At 29.5% G+C, this 13,135-nt stretch overlaps 1 non-coding gene across 1 annotated transcript; it reads left to right on the plus strand.

Moving 5' to 3' along the window:
- Positions 1 to 108, plus strand: LOC112731360 (small nucleolar RNA R71). The gene has a single exon (XR_003167141.1). It is a non-coding gene; the product is annotated as a small nucleolar RNA R71 (small nucleolar RNA).
- The last annotated feature ends 13,027 nt before the right edge of the window (positions 109 to 13,135 follow it).

The raw sequence follows: 13,135 nt of genomic DNA on the forward strand, positions 1-13,135 counted from the left end.
AAGCATGTCAGAAGGACACTTTTTTGTCAGTTGCTTGTATCTCTCCCAAGCTTCATAGAGGGATTCACCTTCTTTCTGTCTGAAGGTTTGAACATCCACTCTAAGCATGCTCAGCTTTTGAGGAGGAAAGAACTTGGCTAAGAAAGCCTTGACCAGCTTATCCCAAGAGTTCAGACTATCTTTAGGTTGAGAGTCCAACCATATTCTAGCTCTGTCTCTTACAGCAAATGGGAAAAGCATGAGCCTATAGACTTCAGGATTTACTCCATTAGTCTTAACAGTATCACAAATCTGCAAGAATTTAGTTAAGAACTGAAAAGGATCTTCAGATGGAAGTCCATGAAACTTGCAGTTCTGCTGCATCAGAGAAACTAGCTGAGGTTTCATCTCAAAATTGTTTGCTCCAATGGTAGGAATGGAGATGCTCCTTCCATGTAAATTGGAATTAGGTGCAGTAAAGTCACCAAGCATTCTCCTTGCATTATTGTTGTTGGGTTCGGCTGCCATCTCCTTTACTTGTTCGAAATTTTCAATAAGGTTGCCTCTGGATTGTTGTAATTTAGCTTCTCTTAGTTTCCTCTTCAGAGTCCTTTCAGGTTCTGGATCAGCTTCAACAAGAATGCCTTTTTCTTTGTCCCTGCTCATAAGAAAGAGAAGAGAAAAAGAAAAGAAGAGGAATCCTCTATGTCACAGTAAAGAGGTTCCTTATTGTTACTTTGTTAGTAGAAGAAGAAAAGAAGAAAAAATTCGAACACAGATAGAGGAGGGGGTTCGAATTTGGTGAGTGATGTGAGGAAGAGATGTTAGTAGATGAATAAATAAATAGAATAAGATGAGAGAGGGAGGGGATTTTCGAAAATAATTTTTGAAAAAGAGTTAGTAATTTTCGAAAAATAATTTTTTTTGAAAAAGGTTAGTAATTTTTTTGAAAAGTTTAAAATCAAAAGTTAAAATAATTAATTAATTAAAAAAGATTTTTGAAAAAGAGGGAGATATTTTCGAAAATTAGAGAGAGAGAGTTAGTTAGGTGGTTTTGAAAAAGATAAGAAATAAACAAAAAGTTAGTTAGTTAGTTGAAACAAATTTTGAAAATCAATTTTGAAAAGATAAGAAGATAAGAAGTTAGAGAAGATATTTTAAAATCAAATTTTTGAAAAAGATAAGATAAGAAGATATTTTTGAAAAAAAAAATATGATTGAAATTAGTTTTGAAAAAGATTTGATTTTTAAAATCACAATTAATGACTTGATTCACAAGAAATCACAAGATATGATTCTAGAACTTAAAGTTTGAATCTTTCTTAACAAGCAAGTAACAAACTTTAAATTTTTGAATCAAAACATTAATTGATGATGTTATTTTCGAAAATTATGAAGTAAAGATAAGAAAAAGATTTTTTGAAAAATATTTTTGGAATTTTCGAAAATAACTAAGAAAAGTGAACAAGATTTGATTTTTGAAAAAGATAGGATTTTTAAAATGAAAATTTGATTTGACTCATAAAAACAACTAGATTTTAAAAATTTTTGAAAAAGTCAAATCTAATTTTCGAAATTTTAAGAGAGAAAAAGGAAAAGATATTTTTTTTATTTTTGAATTTTTAATGATGAGAGAAAAAAACATGAAAAAGACTCAATGCATGAAAATTTTGGATCAAAACCATGAATGCATGCAAGAATGCTATGAATGTCAAGATGAACATCAAGAACACTATGAAGATCATGATGAACATCAAGAACATATTTTTGAAAAATTTTAATACAAAGAAAATATGCAAGACACCAAACTTAGAATTCTTTAATGCCTAGACACTAAGAATTCAAGAATGCATATGAAAAACAAGAAAAGACACAAAACATGCAAATGCAAAGATCAAACAAGAACCAAGAACAACTTGAAGATCATGAAGAACACTATGAATGCATGAATTTTCGAAAAATGCAAGATGAGTATGCAATTGACACCAAACTTATAACATGACTCAAGACTCAAACAAGAAACACAAAATATTTTTTATTTTTATGATTTTTTTTTGTATTTTCTAATTAATTTTTTTTTCAAAAATCATCTTGAAAAAAAAAAGAAAAATAACGATTCAAAATTTTTAATATGAATTCTAGGAATCTTATGCTCTAAAGCTCCAATCAAAGGGTCAGGCATGGCTTATATAGCCAGCCAAGCTTTAGTATGTAACTCAGACATGATACGCCTGACATTCCCTACAGTCAGCCAGGCTTCAACATGCTTCATGAAACACTAGAATTCATTCTTAAAAATTTTGAAGAAAAATATATTTTTGAAAACATTTTTTTTTTCGAAAACAACGGAGAAAATTTTTGAAAATTTTTTTTTTTGAAAATAAAACAAAAAGAAAATTACCTAATCTGAGCAACAGGATGAACCGTCAGTTGTCCAAACTCGAACAATCCCCGGAAACAGCGCCAAAAACTTGGTGCACGAAATTGTGATCTCTGGTAATGGCTCCAAAAGCTTGGTGCTCTAATCTCAATTCATAATTTGTCACAACTTCGATACAACTAACCAACAAGTGCACTGGGTCGTCCAAGTAATACCTTACGTGAGTAAGGGTCGAATCCCACGGAGATTGTTGGTATGAAGCAAGCTATGGTCACCTTGTAAATCTCAGTTAGGCAGATATAAAATAGTTATGTAGTTTTCGAAATTTAGTAATAAAAGAAGGATAGAAATACTTATGTAAATCATTGGTGAGAATTTCAGATAAGCGTATGGAGATGCATTCGTTCCTCTGAACCTCTGCTTTCCTGCTGTCTTCATCCAATCAGTCTTACTCCTTTCTATGGCTGGCTTTATGTAAGGATGTCACCGGTGCCAATGGCTACTTTCAATCCTCTCGGAAAAATGGTCCAAATGCTCTGTCACAGCACGGCTAATCGTCTGGAGGCATCACCCTTGTCGATGGTTGTATCCTATTCCTCTCTGTGAAAATGGTCCGATGCGCTGTCACTGCATGGCTAATCATCTTGGAGGTTCTCGATCATACTGGAATAGAATTTACTATCCTTTTGCGTCTGTCACTACACCCAACACTCGCGAGTTTGGAGTTCGTCACAGTCATTCAATCCCAGAGTCCTACTTGGAATACCACGGACAAGGTTTAGACTTTTCGGACTCTCATGAATGCCGCCATCAATCTAGCTTATACCACGAAGATCCTGATTAAGAGATCCAAGAGATAATCATTCAATCTAAGGTAGAACGGAAGTGGTTGTCAGGCACGCGTTCATAGGGAATGATGATGATTGTCACGTTCATCACATTCAGGTTGAAGTGCGAACGAATATCTTAGAAGCGAAATAGGATGAATTGAATAGAAAAACAGTAGTACTTTGCATTAATCTTTGAGGAACAGCAGAGCTCCACACCTTAATCTATGGAGTGTATAAACTCTACCGTTAAAAATACATAAGTGAAAGGTCCAGGCATGGCCAAATGGCCAGCCCCCAAAACGTGATCACAGGATCAGAATACAATCCAGGATGTCTAATACAATAGTAAAAAGTCCTATTTATAATAAACTAGCTACTAGGGTTTACAGAAGTAAGTAATTGATGCATAAATCCACTTCCGGGGCCCACTTGGTGTGTGCTTGGGCTGAGCTTGAATGTTACACGTGTAGAGGTCATTCTTGGAGTTGAACGCCAGCTTTTGTGCCATTTTGGGCGTTGAACTCCACTTTGCAACTTGTTTCTGGCGCTGGACGCCAGAATTGGGCAGAGAGCTGGCGTTGAACGCCAGTTTGTGTCGTCTAAACTTGGGCAAAGTATGGACTATTATATATTGCTGGAAATCCCTGGAAGTCTACTTTCCAACGAAATTAGAAGCGCGCCATTTTGAGTTCTGTAGCTCCAGAAAATCTATTTTGAGTGTAGGGAGGTCAGAATCCAACAGCATCAGCAGTCCTTCTTCAACCTCTGAATCTGATTTTTGCTCAAGTCCCTCAATTTCAGCCAGAAAATACCTGAAATCACAGAAAAACACACAAACTCATAGTAAAGTCCAGAAATGTGAATTTAACATAAAAACTAATGAAAATATCCCTAAAAGTAACTAGATCCTACTAAAAACATACTAAAAACAATGCCAAAAAGCGTATAAATTATCCGCTCATCAAAAACATGTCAGATTACAAGTATTTTCCTAGTAGAGCAATTTTTGCACCCATGCTTGAGAGTGTCGAGAAGGTAAACGATTTTGTCTTGACAATCTTTCTAGGGATGGAAAAGGAGTATTTGAGTTCTGACACAACATGTCAAGCTGATGAGAATGAAGATGTACAACAAGAATGGTTCACACCAGAGTTCCTAAATGACATCAAATGTTCGGGACTACCCAATCACAAGTTGACTTTGAAGTCAGGAGTCGCTATAATGCTACTGTGAAACATAGACCAGACTTCAGATTTATGCAACGGGACAAGATTAATAGTTAACGAACTTGGTAGCAACATAATTGGAGCGACGGTAGTGACCGGTAAAAATATTGGAGATAAGTGTACATTCTAAGAATGAACTTGATCCCTTCAGATTCATGAGTGCTATTTAAGTTCCAACGGAGACAATTTTCATTAACAGTATGCTTTGCAATGACCACTAACAAGAGTCAGGGTCAATCATTATCACATGTAGGACTTTACTTGCCAAAATCAGTGTTCATCCATGGACAACTTTATGTTGCTTTGTCAAGAGTTAAGAGTCGCAGTGGCCTCAGGTTTTTAATTATAGATGAAGACAGCAATCCAAAAGTCATCAACAACAAATGTCGTGTTCAAAGAAGTTTTTAATAATATTTAGGTAAGAATAATATTATTTTCATTTTAATAGCATGTTATGATTTACACTTTTGTATAAATATTTACTGTAGATATAACTAATTTATCTATAACTTTGTTTTCAGATTTGAGATGAAATGTGTAACAAGGAGCACAACATCATATGCCAATTGCTTTTCTAATGAAGTTAGTAAGATACTAGGTTGTCGATAAATTTTTATTAGCCTTTTGATATAAAATTTAGTGTAAAATTGAGGGTAAAAAACAAAAATAAGCCAAGAGAGAAAATAATTTACGTGAATAAGCCAAAACAAAAATTGCTTCATGAATCCACCAATGCACGTTTATATGTAGTTCGAACCAGCTTAGTTCGAACTCCATTTCTACATAATTCGAACCAGCTTGGTTCGAATTATACACAAACACATGCACACACATAATTCGAACCAGCTTGGTTTGAATTACACACAAACACACGCACACACTAATTCGAACCAGTTTGGTTCGAATTACACACACAATAATTCATGGTATAATTCGAATTATGCTGTTAAAAAATTAATAATTTATTTAAAAAATTTATTAAAAAAATTAATAATTTAAAAATTAAAAAAAAATATATTTTATTTCATACGTTAAAAAAAAGCTAACAAAATATTTAATTACGAGACTTTTTTAAAATATTAATGAGCTATCAATTCGAATTCCATACAATACTTTTCTGTCCATTTTTAATAGTTCATGAATATTTTTTAATAAATTTTTTTAATAAATTTTTTTAAATTATACTACAAAAAATATTTTATCCTATGCAAAACAATTTAAAAAAATGGCTTAAAAAATGTTAGGAGTATTATAAAAATTTGTAATGTTATAATAACTTAGGTAAATACATGCATGTACTCAAATTTTAAATAAAATATTCTACATAGTCAATAATAATTTAGAAATGAAAGAAAATATTTTATTCCATACAAAATAATTAAAAAATATATTTTATTCTATACAAAATAATTTTAAAAAATGGCTTAAAAGATGTTATGAGTACTATAAAAGTTTGTAATATTCTAATGATTTAGGTAAATACATGATAAAAATATTTTTCTTTAATTTCTAAATTATTAGTGACTATGTGGAGTATTTCTTTAATGTCTTAAGTCATTAGGACATTACAAATTTTTATAGTACTTCTAACATCTTTTAAGCCATTTTTTAAATTATTTTGCATAGAATAAAATATTTTTTTATGGTATAATTTAAATAAATTTATTAAAAAATATTCATGATAATTTTTTAATAAAATTATTTAAATTATATGGTGAGATATTACATGATTCGAATTACGCATAGGGAAGTTCGAATTACTCTGATTCAAATTATATGGTGAGCAATTCGAATTCTATACAATACTCTTCTGCCCATTCTTGATAGCTCATGAATATTTTTTAATAAATTTATTTAAATTATACCACAAAAAAATATTTTATTCTATGCAAAATAATTTAAAAATGGCTTAAAAGATGTTAGAAGTACTATAAAAATTTGTAATGTCCTAATGACTTAAGACATTAAAGAAATACTCCACATAGTCACTAATAATTTAGAAATTAAAGAAAAAATATTTTTATCATGTATTTACCTAAATCACTAGAATATTACAAACTTTTATAGTACTCATAACATCTTTTAAGCCATTTTTTAAAATTATTTTGTATAGAATAAAATATATTTTTTAATTATTTTGTATGGAATAAAATATTTTTTTATTTCTAAATTATTATTGACTATGTAGAGTATTTTATTTAAAATTTGAGTACATGCATGTATTTACCTAAGTTATTATAACATTACAAATTTTTATAGTACTCCTAACATTTTTTAAACCATTTTTTTAAATTGTTTTGCATAGGATAAAATATTTTTTGTAGTATAATTTAAAAAAATTTATTAAAAAAATTTATTAAAAAATATTCATGAACTATTAAAAATGGACAGAAAAGTATTGTATGGAATTCGAATTGATAGCTCATTAATATTTTAAAGAAGTCTCGTAATTAAATATTTTGTTAGTTTTTTTTAACGTATGAAATAAAAATATATATTTTTTTAATTTTTAAATTATTAATTTTTTTAATAATTTTTTTAATAAATTATTAATTTTTTAACAGCATAATTCGAATTATACCATGAATTACTGTGTGTAATTCGAACCAAGCTGGTTCGAATTATGTGTGTGCGTGTGTTTGTATGTAATTCGAACCAAGCTGGTTCGAATTATGTAGAAATGGAGTTCGAACCAAGCTGGTTCGAACTACATATAAACGTGCGTTGGTAGATTCATGAAGCAGTTTTCGTTTTGGCTTATTCACGTAAATTATTTTCTCCCTTGGCTTATTTCTGTTTTTTGCCCTAAAATTGACATGCTATTATTACAGTTATATATGTTCTTCTTTTTTTCATGTCTCCCTCTTTATGGTTCAAGAATATTATAGACTTTAAAATCTTCTATTTGCTTTTTACTTTGAATAAAGATAAAACAGCATATTCAGTACGTTTATTATATAATGACGATAATCGTGTTATATTAAACTAAAAAAAATTTATGATTATAAAATATTTTTTTTAATTTAATATGTCAAATTTAAATATAAGCCCGTGTATCGCATGGGTTTAACACTAGTATAAAAACACTCACAACACAATATGACAGCAATTATGAACAAGCAAATATAGCAAGTAAAGCAATAATAAGAATATATTGAGATTTTAACATAAAAAAACCTTTTCAATGTGAGAGGTAAAACCACAAGTCATCCAGACGAATAAAATGGTTCCACCATAATCAAATGAGATATAAGAGAGTCTCAAACAAAGCACAAATCGTGCATATAACCAGCTAAAACATCAAAACACCAAAGCTTACAAATGAGAAGAAATTAGAAGATAAAAAACCGTCCAGAATGACGAACTAAGATGAGACGAATCTATAGTTCAAATTTTACGTCGCTCCAACAGTAAATGAATGAGAAACTGCTGTTCAAAGATTGTTGCTCTGTATAAAAATTGAAAATCTATTTTCTCTCTTGCGAAGCCAATTTCTCCCATAATGATTGTTACTCAACTTTGTTCATGCTTAATTTGCTTGCTAATTTTTGTGCATCCTCTGCCAGCTTGAATTGGGTTTTTATTCTTTTTATTTATGCATACTTTTTCTGTTTTTAATGTCAATTTCAATAATATTTAAAAAGTTTAGCATGATAAATCTTGTATCTATCAAGATTTTATGATTTTGATTTTAAAAAAGAGCTAATTAACAACTTTGATTTGTTGTTTTCTACGATTAAAGAATCTTCACCGAGAGAATGTTAACTACTAAAAAAATAAAAATAGCTAACAACTTTGAGTATGTTTTATTTTTGTACTTCTTGGACACTAACAAATTTTATGATATTTGCTGTAGTGAAAATCTAAGAATAATAGTTTAAAACTGTTCGTATTTTACAGTATCATCACTCATCACCGAATCTCAATATCATAAAACCCATGAGATTTCACTAGTAAAACAACCATCTTACAAATTCTAAATATTTATTATTTTTTGGCATTGATTTAAAGCCTGTAGCTTGTGCTTTTCATACTCATTTTTTCTTCTTTCTTTTCTTAACTACTTTCATAAACGTATAATGAATACAATGTGATCAATTAGCATACCAATAATAAAGGAAGATCAAGCAAAACAGGCACATGCCGGTAACTATTTTTTATGTGTACTTTTTGCAAGCTTTAGAGAACTATAAAACAACCATAAATTGATGTTTATTATTCTTACAAAGAAACATTCAAATAATAAAGACACAATTGTTTCATCTTAAAATAAAAATTAATTAGTAAATTTTCATCTTCTTTATATATTATTGATCAGTTGCATGAGCATAAGGAAAAGCCTCATACCTGCAACAGCTCTTTCTCTCTAGAAACCTTCCATTGTCGAAACTGCTCTAGAAGCCTTCCATTGTCAGTGATTTAGTGTGTTCTTTACTTGTAGAAACTTTTATAGGCAATAAATAACAAATAATTAACAGGAATTGAAGAAGTGGTGCGTGTGGTCCTTATACAATCTCAAGAGTTGTGAACTTCTTCGTGAATTATTTAAGTTTGTTAACTTTTGATTGTATCCTTTGTATGGCTTCTTTTTAGGAAAATGAGAGTCAGTAACAAGCTACACGCACACATACTTTAGTAAAGATTACGGCATAATCATGCATTCTTATGAAGAAAGGAGTAAAAAGGTATTTATGACTGGAATTTTGTTACTAAAACACCTAGCGTTGTATTATGTGATTGTTTGATGTAATTGAGTTTTGTTTTTGACTATGAATTATAATTGTCTTTGATATTATTGTGATTATGGTTTAATGGTTGAATTTACTTTGATTATGTCTGTGTTGCGTTTATTGTTTTAGTTGAATTGAGTGCTTGTAAATAAATCATGTTGCTACTTTCTTGTTAGAATTGGTAAACCAGAAACTAAAAAAAAATTATTGAGTTAAAATGATATTTAATCTCTTTCAAACTTTTATAAACCTCATAGAGTTGAATTAGAACGTGATTTAAGAATTGAAATCAATTGGGAGTGAGATTAGTCACTTAGGATACATAGTCTTTTCAACAACAGTTTGATAAGAATCTTTACCTAAACTTGATTTAGTAACTATATTAATCCCATGATAGAAAAGAGTAACCATGATATAAAAGATTTTAATTTCAAAGAGAGAAAATTATTAGACTTGTTACTGTTGCATACATTTTTATTATTTTCCTTTTAACTCTTATTATCTGTGTGGATATTTATATTAAGAATCATGATTGATTCATTTTCAAAATCAAATTGAAGTACTCCTTTCACAACTGTAATGATTTAATTTTGTCAATATTTTTCTCTTCCTCAATACAAACGTACAAATTAGGAAGAGAGCATTCAAAGTTTTTCACTAACTTCATTACTTATCTATAATTTTATCTTACTCAGTCTATTTATTTAGTGAATATATAATACAGTCTATTTATCACTGCTATCATTTTTTTTTTAAATAAAGATTTGGTTTTAGATATATATTTCAGTTGATTGTTCATATATATAGCTACCAGCTAACTAGCTTCACAATGATAGTATTGTAGTATTAGTACAAAATATAGTAGGCTACTAATTTTTTTAATGACAAGCTCACGTAATAGTACAAGGGTCTTAACTCTAAATTAAGTAATAATCTATGATTTTACATTAACCAGGTCATGGATAACCATATATTCATTCACATGAGATAGTAATAATGTCTTTAACTAGTACCTAGCTACTAGTAAGTAGTAACATGAAGAAGTGATAATTAATTAATAGTATTTTCTGTTTTCACCTTTCACATAATCTATTCCTTTTACACATATAGTATTATCCTAGTTATGAATGATTCAAAATATTCATGTGTACATATATATTAGTAGTTTAGTACTAAAGTACAGTAGCAATTTAATTTACATCTTAATTGGTTATTTTGGTAGCTAAAATTTATTTTACATTGTTATTATTTTAATTCTTTCGATGATGTACATGTTACTGAAATTTAAATGCAATGTATTACCAATTTTATAAATATTTGTTGTTTTAGATGTCAGGTTCTAAAAAAATAAAAAATACTTGTCAATTAAAGTGCAAAAATCTATTAATAAGTAGGTGATTAGTGCACACAAAACTAAGCTTTCACACACTAAACCTACAAAATTACGAGCTCCAGTTCTTTCACATGTATCTAAAAAGCCTTCATCATTACCACCCTCTTCTTCACAGCCACCACAAAAATTTAAGAAAATGCTATTATCCTATGCTGATCATACACCATCACCATCACCATCACCATCACCAGTTGAATCACCATACTTTTTAACTACCCAACCTCAATCATTTGATAATGTTCCTAATAATGAACGAAATTTACATCATGCTCACTCATCAGATGAAAATCATCAAGATGAATCTCTTACTCAAGAAGGTGAACATGTCACTCAAGAAAGGCTCTTGAAAATAGTGCCTTTTGAAATGAGTAAGTACAACAATTATTTTTGTGTTTTAATGTCTTCTCTATATTGCTTTTGTTGTGAATTCATGTGTAATTACTCATTATTTGACCTGCTTGTAGATTTAATCCTTGTACTGCTGTTCGTCATGTAATAACGGCCATTAAAAGTAAATTTTCAGAATTTTGCCCTACATGGGGACATGCCAGTAATCAAATGCGAGATTTGTGGTTTACTGAATTTAAGGTTAATATTTATTATCTTTTTTTTTTATTTTGATATTATACATAGTGAGTAATTCATTGTATATATTTGTTTTCTTTTATAGAAGTATTGTATGTGGGATCCTCAACACAATGCAAGAATTCGTCAAATTTTTGAGATTAAAAGGAGTGCTCGATCAAGAGGGTTGATGAATCAAGAGAGAGTCAATTATTAAAAAGACTCCAACTATGTACCAAAATATATTCCTACACCAGTTTGGCGTCAACTATTGCATTATTGGACTATAGATCCGCATTTTAAGAATTGCTCAGCAGCAAATACTATGAATCGAGCATCAAATATTGGAAGTTCTATGCACACTGGTGGTTCCATATCTATGGGTGAACATGCACGTAGAATGGTAAGATAAAAATAGTTTAATTTAGTCTTGTTCTTACTATGTGCAATGTTTTCTTATTCTTTTTTCTTTCTTGTGGATTAAAACTATAATATTATAGGAGAAAGCTACGGAAGTAAAATCTTCTCTAGAGGAGGTTTATACTAAATGCCACACCAAAAAGGACAAAAGTTGGATTGATGAAAAATCTGAGAAAGTCATTGTATGTGATGCTAGTTTGTTTTTTTTCTTTTGTCCTTTTCAAAAATAATTTTCACTATATGTTAGTACTAGTTCATGGCATATTTAGTTGTGATTAAAATAAATTGATTTTGTAGGATGAATTCAAAAAGTGAAAGACAGAACTTTCTCAAGTAGCTTTATCATTAGATAATGAGGGAGATGTTGAGGCATCTAAGAAAGGCCTAGATATACCAAATAATTACACTATTTTGAATAAAGTTGTGACAAAGGAAAAAAAGAAAGCTACTTTTGGTTTAGGTTCTTTTGGTTTATATTTTTCTTCAAAGTTGGATTTTAAAAATTGCTCAGAGACCTCAAAAGACAATCTAAATATTGAGCAAGAACTTCACATGTGGAAAGAAAAGGCAAAGGAGTAAGAAATGATCAATGAAAAGCAAAAGGTTAAGTTGAATGATGCTGAGCACAAGTTAAAAGATCAAGGACATCAACTAAAAGTTCAACAGAAAAGAATTGGTTTTACTAAAAAGACACTTCATGCTTTGTATAAAAAATTGAATCTCCCACTTCCTTTAATCTTGTCTGTTCCTGCGAAAGATGAGCTTGGGATAGGCTCAAGTGATGATGAGGATGATAACATGAGTGATTGATGTCTGGAGTATATGTTTTTTCTGATTTAGATTAAGGAATTTTTAGGTGAATTAGTTAGTACATTTTATATTATTCATGATATTTGACCTTTTTAAAGGCTTTTTTTGTTTTAGTTTAAATATTTTTTTATTTTAGTTTGATTATATTTATGGACAAAGTATTTTAATAATAAATATTTTTTTAATTCTTTTATGGTAATTACCTTTTTCATGACTTTATTATGTGTTTATAATTTCAATGATGTAATATGAAAAAAATAATTATGATGGTCTTAATATAGAAAGCAGATCGAATACAATTTATTTTCTAAAATATTTATATATTAAATAGCAAATTATTTTGTATGAAAATTATTTGAAATATTATATTAAATTTGTAGAAAATTTGTGCAAAAATAATTTTTTGTTTTGTATGAGATTTCTTTCAAATACATAAATTATTTTAAATTAAATTTGTTTGAAATTTAATTGAAAAAAAATATTTTATTTGTCTAAAATTTGTTCGAAAAAAAATGTTATATTTGACTATATTTGTAAATCCCGCTAAAATCGGTAAATAATTAGTCAATAAATCGAATTTTAATCAGAAAAATTAAAAATGCAAATCTAACATCAAAATAGGATAGAGCTCGTCAAAACGAGAATTTTGATACTAATTTCAAAAAATTTGGCCCAAAATTAGACCGAATAGGCCGAACCGGTTGAACTGGAGCCCAAACCGGACCCGTAGGTCCAACCGGACCCATACTTAAAAAGGGGACAGAATCATCTTCTTCCCCATTATCATCATAAATGCTGAACAG

The sequence above is a fragment of the Arachis hypogaea genome, chromosome 12 (assembly GCF_003086295.3).
Source record: "Arachis hypogaea cultivar Tifrunner chromosome 12, arahy.Tifrunner.gnm2.J5K5, whole genome shotgun sequence".
Lineage (NCBI taxonomy): Eukaryota > Viridiplantae > Streptophyta > Magnoliopsida > Fabales > Fabaceae > Arachis > Arachis hypogaea.